The sequence below is a fragment of the Camellia sinensis genome, chromosome 4, assembly GCF_055761805.1.
Source record: "Camellia sinensis isolate YWXY chromosome 4, ASM5576180v1, whole genome shotgun sequence".
Lineage (NCBI taxonomy): Eukaryota > Viridiplantae > Streptophyta > Magnoliopsida > Ericales > Theaceae > Camellia > Camellia sinensis.
The window spans coordinates 140,365,039-140,371,139 of NC_138964.1; the positions used below are offsets into that span (position 1 = coordinate 140,365,039).

At 37.7% G+C, this 6,101-nt stretch overlaps 1 long non-coding RNA gene across 1 annotated transcript; it reads left to right on the forward strand.

Annotated features, from left to right (window-relative positions):
- The first annotated feature begins 1,709 nt into the window (after positions 1 to 1,709).
- On the forward strand, positions 1,710 to 3,569 carry LOC145789545 (uncharacterized). Its single transcript, XR_014327595.1, has 2 exons — positions 1,710 to 2,993; positions 3,087 to 3,569. It is a non-coding gene; the product is annotated as an uncharacterized LOC145789545 (long non-coding RNA).
- Positions 3,570 to 6,101: the final 2,532 nt, after the last annotated feature.

Genomic DNA, 6,101 nt, shown 5'->3' on the forward strand with positions numbered 1-6,101 from the left:
ATAATCAATTGTGATCTTTGAATCCAATCGATTTTGCAATCAATTATGGTTTTTCATTCACTCTTATATGCTATACCAATTGATTACACAATCAATTATGTTTGAAATTTTAAAAGTTACGATGTTTTGTCAACATTGTTATGATTTTCAGAACAAAATTACAATCAATGTGTTATGTTATGATTCATTGATAAAAGTTATGATATTTTGTTAATGTCGTTATGATTGTAGGAAAAATAGTTACAATCAATGTGTTATGGTTATGATTCATTAGTAAACATTATGATTTGTACCATCAAAAGTTATGATTTGTTATGATAAATCATAATAAAAAAATGTTACGATTCAAATGTTATGATAATTTGTTGAAAATAACTATATTTGTTATGAGTTATTATCATATTGTTATGATTGATAGTGTCTTTGTTATGACATCGTTGTGTATATTATGGCATTGCTATGATTCATTGTAGTAATTGTTATGATATTTAAAAAAAGTAATGATTTTTTAATGTAACCTGTTAAATGACATGTTTAGCAAGTTACTTTTTATGAGGTGGAACAATATAGACCACACAATGAGTGCATATTATATGCCCTTTTAGAATGTGCACATTGTAGACTTTTCCTAATAATAATACCAAACAAATCAAATATACATATAGATACGGATATGAATCCCTAACCCTAGAATTGTCAGACAAATTCAAATAAAAACTTTGGGTTAGAACATTTTCACAATTCAAAATCCTAATTTCTGAAACCCTAATCCTAATTTCTGATTTCACAATTCAAAACCATAACCCTAATTTATGATTTCACATTCAATTGAAAACCCTAAAACATTTTCACAATTCAAAACCACAACATTTTACCAATTCAAAACCACAATTTCAATTCACAAAGCCTATTCTACCCACATTGATATCAATTTCAATTCACAACATATAAAATTCACAAACATTCACATTTTCACATTCACAATAAACTCAATAAACACGTATAAAACCTAAGTGTAAACACGCATTCACATTCGATTCTACCCACATTCACATTTTCACATTCTATTCTACCCATATTTACATTTTCAAAAACACAATAAGCACATATATAATTCAAACTGAGAGAGAGCCATACCAGAGAGAGAGAGAGAGAGAGCAAAACACGCATGGACGGAGAGAGAGCGGAGAGAGAGTAGAGAGAGAGAGTGAGAGCAAAGTGAAAGCGTGAGAGCAGAGGGAGCGAGAGCGAGAGCGACAGCAGAGAGAGCAGAGTTGAAAAAACCTAAGTGTAAAAAGCGTGGTTGCAAATAAGGGGCTGGGGGAATTTTATATAAGTTGTAAAAGCGTGGTTACAAACCACGCTTTCATTTAAAACTGAAAAAGCGTTAAAAGCGTGGTTACAAACCACGCTTTCTTTGGTGAACAGCAAAATTGTGGTTACGAACCACATTTTTTGAAAAACAAATCTATTAATTTCCTTGTCAACAAAAAACGTGGTTGAGAACCACCTTTCTAAAAAACAAAAATTTTATTTAAAAGCATGATTAGAAACTACGCTTTCTACAAAAAATAAATTGCCTTAAAAGCGTGGTTTATAATCACGCTTTTATGATTTTACAAATTTTCCGCAATGAACCACAAAAACAGTGAAAGCAAAATTTACAACCACGTTTTAACTTTATTTTGAGAAATACAAATAACTTGATGTTTTGGCTTATTTCGGGAAAAACCACATTTGTCCTCTCTCTCTCTCTCTCTCTCTCTCTATTTGATTCTTGATTTGATTTTAGATTTCATCATTTGGTATCAAACCATTGAGTTTGGATCGTAACCTTCTAAATTTTCAAGATTCATTACCTAGAAACTGACATGAGTCGATTGCCCGCGGAGAATCCCAGTCGTAGCAGCTAGAGATCTTAGATTTCGTTCGAAGTGAGCCAAGAATCTGCAAAGTCAACCTCCATTCTCAGTAGCGAACACATCGCCAGTCGATCTGTGAAGTCGACTTGAGAAATCACATTGCGACTCGAAGTGAAATCGCATCTCCACAACTTTGAATCCAAGTTTAATTGCAGTTCGACCTTCTACTCTGGGTCGAATCTCGTGTTGCAATCGTTGAATCAGCCTTACATACCCTAGTTCGTTTGCGATCTCCTGCAAAGCCTTGAATTTGATTCGAATCTATCTGGAAATTGAAGCCTTCATTCGAGATTCGAGTTCGAAGCCGGTTCGAAGCCCTAACTTGATCGGATCTGTTAGGAGCCCAAGAGACGACCATTGTGATCTAATCTCTTTCAAGTTCGAAGTCGAAGTCACAATTCGAGTACATGATCTGACGAACATGAGAATCTGACTTGGTTTTGCCCTGGGTGTCGATCTCGCTAGGGGATTGCGATCTAAATTTTTTTTTGTCGATTACGATCGGAGTTTTCCTTGCCAAGATCCGAAACCGACCCACTCGAAAACTTAGTTACAGTCCATTTGAATTGATTCAGAAAGCTTCGACGCGCTATTACGATTCTCGTTCTTCAAATTTCATCGACTTTTGACTCGCGATTTGGGAGATTTCAAGTTTTGAAATCCGAATTTCTGTTCGTGACTCCACAGTGTGCTTCAATTTCCCAACTTCAATTCAAGTCTCAGTGGATCTCCATTTATTTGAATCTCCATTTATTTGAATCTCCATTTCGAGTGTTCTGGATTTGCTGATTTAGTCCTTCGCAGCCCTAGTGGAATATTATAGAACTTCAATTGTGCTTTTACTCCGTTCTTGGATTCTTGGTATTATGGTCTGAATTTTGAACTATTGGTGTCCATCTTTGATTGAGGACTGCGTTGGCCAATATTTTCATGTCCTACACGATTCAATTTTGCTATTATTTCTGAAGTGTTGGTGATTCTTGGCATTGTGTCAGGGTACTTGAATCAGTTTGCTGCAGTATCCGAGACAAATATTTTCCTGCGAATTTGGGTAAAAATATTGTGATTGATGTACGACGGAAAGTACCACATTAAGGTCTTATGTTTTTAGTATTTTAATATTGTTTATTTAATAAAGGTGACGTGTTTTGTGAATTTGTACAGATTTAGCAGGTAACACGCAAATTTAATAAAAAAATGTGCGAAAGCAGATTTTCCGAGCGAGAAGCGAAAAATCCAAGCCAGCCAGACCACCGCACGTGTGGCCCACTATCGCCCGAGCGGCCTACATGGGCACTCGAGTGGCCCACCTAGGGACGCATGCGTGAAATTTTCAGTCTATTTTACTGAGAATAAAAAGAAGAGAATTAGGCTAACTTAGGGTTCTAAATTAATTCAAAGGAAAGGGAGGCTAGGGTTCTAAAGAGGTGATTTTCTCCTAAAGCTTGAAGGACACTCCCATGGGGATTTTCTCCTCATATTTTTCCTCTTCCTACTCCTCCATGAGTGGCTAGTTTTCTTTTCTAGAGTTTTGATGAAACCTTAGCCATGTAATAGGATTTTTCATAAGCTTTAATGTTGAATTGGTTTGAATCAATGTATGGATGATTTAAAAGTTTTTAATAATTGTTTCTTTCATCTCTTCAAGTATTTTACTCTCTGTGATTGTTTAATGCTTTCTATACATTAGTTTTTTGTGTTTGTATTCAAAGTAAGAGACGAGTCATGCCACGAGAGACTGGTCGTATTGCTACCATAGTTTAGAGCAAACGCCTCGTACTACTCGGAATGATTCGTGCTTGTACGTTGAATGTGACAACTCTCTTGATCAATATTTCAAACTTGTAGTTATGAAATATTGGGTAGTGCAAACCGAATTGCAATTGTTGGCCAATGTTAAGTCTCATTCATGTAGTTAGTGGTGAATTCTTTGCCCTAGGATTTTTTCCAAAAATTAATATCTCAAATCCTAATTTTAATTGTCAATTTAATTCCTGTTTAGTTATAAAATCAATCTTATCTTTTTAATAAAATTAATTTAGGAATTTAGCGATTGAATTAGTCTAATTTCAGAATTGTCCATGTGGATCGATACCTAGACTTGCCATTATTTTAAAAGAATTTGGTATAGTTTAGTGTTTTATATTTGGTGTGTGTAACGACCCATCAAATTTTGGAGCCGTTGCCGGGGACTTCTGGCGAAGTTAATTAATTTAAAATTACATTCTTATTTTAATTTTTAGTTTAGGATTTTATACTTTCGTGTTGCTAAGTGTGCAGAGTATTTGCAATTGAAACCATCACTGGAGTGCAAGCAAAGTGCAGCCAAGTTTTTAAACAAAAATACCGTAGCACCAAAGTGCTATAAAAAAAAAAAAAGAAAAAAAGAGCAAATACTCGCAAGTAAAGCACCAAAGTGCTAAGAAGAAAGACAGCTTAATTGGAGGTTGTAGACAACATCTACACGTCAAGTACCCGCAAGACGAGTAAAGCGTTTTCGTTAAATCGCTGTGAGTATTTCCCCCTTTGGTATTTTTGCTTTCATACTTAGTGCACAGAGTCGGAACTTAGTGTGTGTGTGTGTGAGTAGTGTATGCACAGGCGTCGTTCTTGTCGCCCTGAATTGTGGAGTTTGGACATTGAACTAGAAAGGACTCTTAGGAGACTTAGAGCCTCTGTCTGTGTTCCTAGGCTTGAATATTCATATCCATACTTTGAACCATTAGAGATGGAAAATCCAAATGTCCCGAATGGGCCCAACCGGACCCTTAAGGATTATTTCACACCCACTGCATATGCATCACCATCATGCATTCAATTACCCGACACCACTGCTGCTCATTATGAGATTAAGTCCAGCACCATACAAATGCTCCCATCATTCCATGGACTAGCTCATGATGATCCTTATAAACATTTGAATGAATTTCTAGAATTTTGCTCTACAGTGAGGATCCAGAATTTCACAAATGAGGCCTTAACGTTGTGATTGTTCCCATTTTCATTAAAGGACAAAGCCAAACACTGGCTGAACTCCTTACCAGCTAATTCAATCACAACTTGGGACCAATTGCAGCAACGGTTCTTGGAGAAGTACTTTCCCATTGGTAAAACCAACCAACTTAGGCGAGCCATCACCAATTTTGCTGGCAAGCAATTTCATGAGACGTGGGAAAGACTTCATGACCTTCTCCGACAGTGTCCCACCACTAAGTGCCTGATTGGCAACTTGTGTAGACCTTTTACTATGGCTTAACTGGGCCTCACTGCCAAATGGTGGATTCTTCGTATGGTGGGACATTTATGTCCAAAAATGACGCCGAAGCATGGCAATTGTTTGAGAACCTAAGTGATAATTCCCTTCACGATGCCTCTGCAGCCCGGCAAGTTCAGCAACTAGTTGTTGGAGCCCTAAAAAGAGGGGGCATTTATGAGGTCGGGTAAAACCTAGAGTTAGCCCAATAAGTGGAGGCACTGTCCCACAAAATGGACCAATTATTAGCTGCAGGACATGCCCCTACACAGCAAGATCAGCCTAAATTTCACGAGGCATGTGTTATTTGTGCGAGCCCTACTCATGACTTGAGTGGGTGCCCTTCGACATCATAATTTCCGGAATTAGTCCAAGAGCATGTGAATACGGCTCAAGGATTCTCCAACCCGGGTAATGACCTATATTCCAACACATACAATCCGGGATGGAGAAATCACCCTAATTTTTCATGAAGACCTCCTTCACAAGGCACTTCTTATAACCCTCCACCACCAAGGCAGAATTTTAATAATTTTGCCAACCAATCTTCCTACCGGCCACCACAACCTTATCGACCCCCACAACCTTACCTACAACCACAACCCCCGCATGTTCCTCAAGGTAACTCGGCCTTTAAGACTCAGGTGTTAGAAGTTCTCTTAGAACTTAAGGGGTTAGCACCGGTAATTCACTCCCATAATCACTCTATTGCCAAGCTAGAGGCCCAATTAGGTCAAATGGCTAACAACATGAATAGGAGAGAGGAGGGAAAATTACCGAGTCAGACTGTGGCCAACCCTAAGGGACAATACGGGGCAGAGAGTTCGGATGGGAATGGAAAGCACCATGAGCAAGTGCAAGCGGTGATTATTTTGAGAAGTGGGAGAGAGTTAGAGCCTCAGCCAGTTGCGTCTGATGTAACTAGG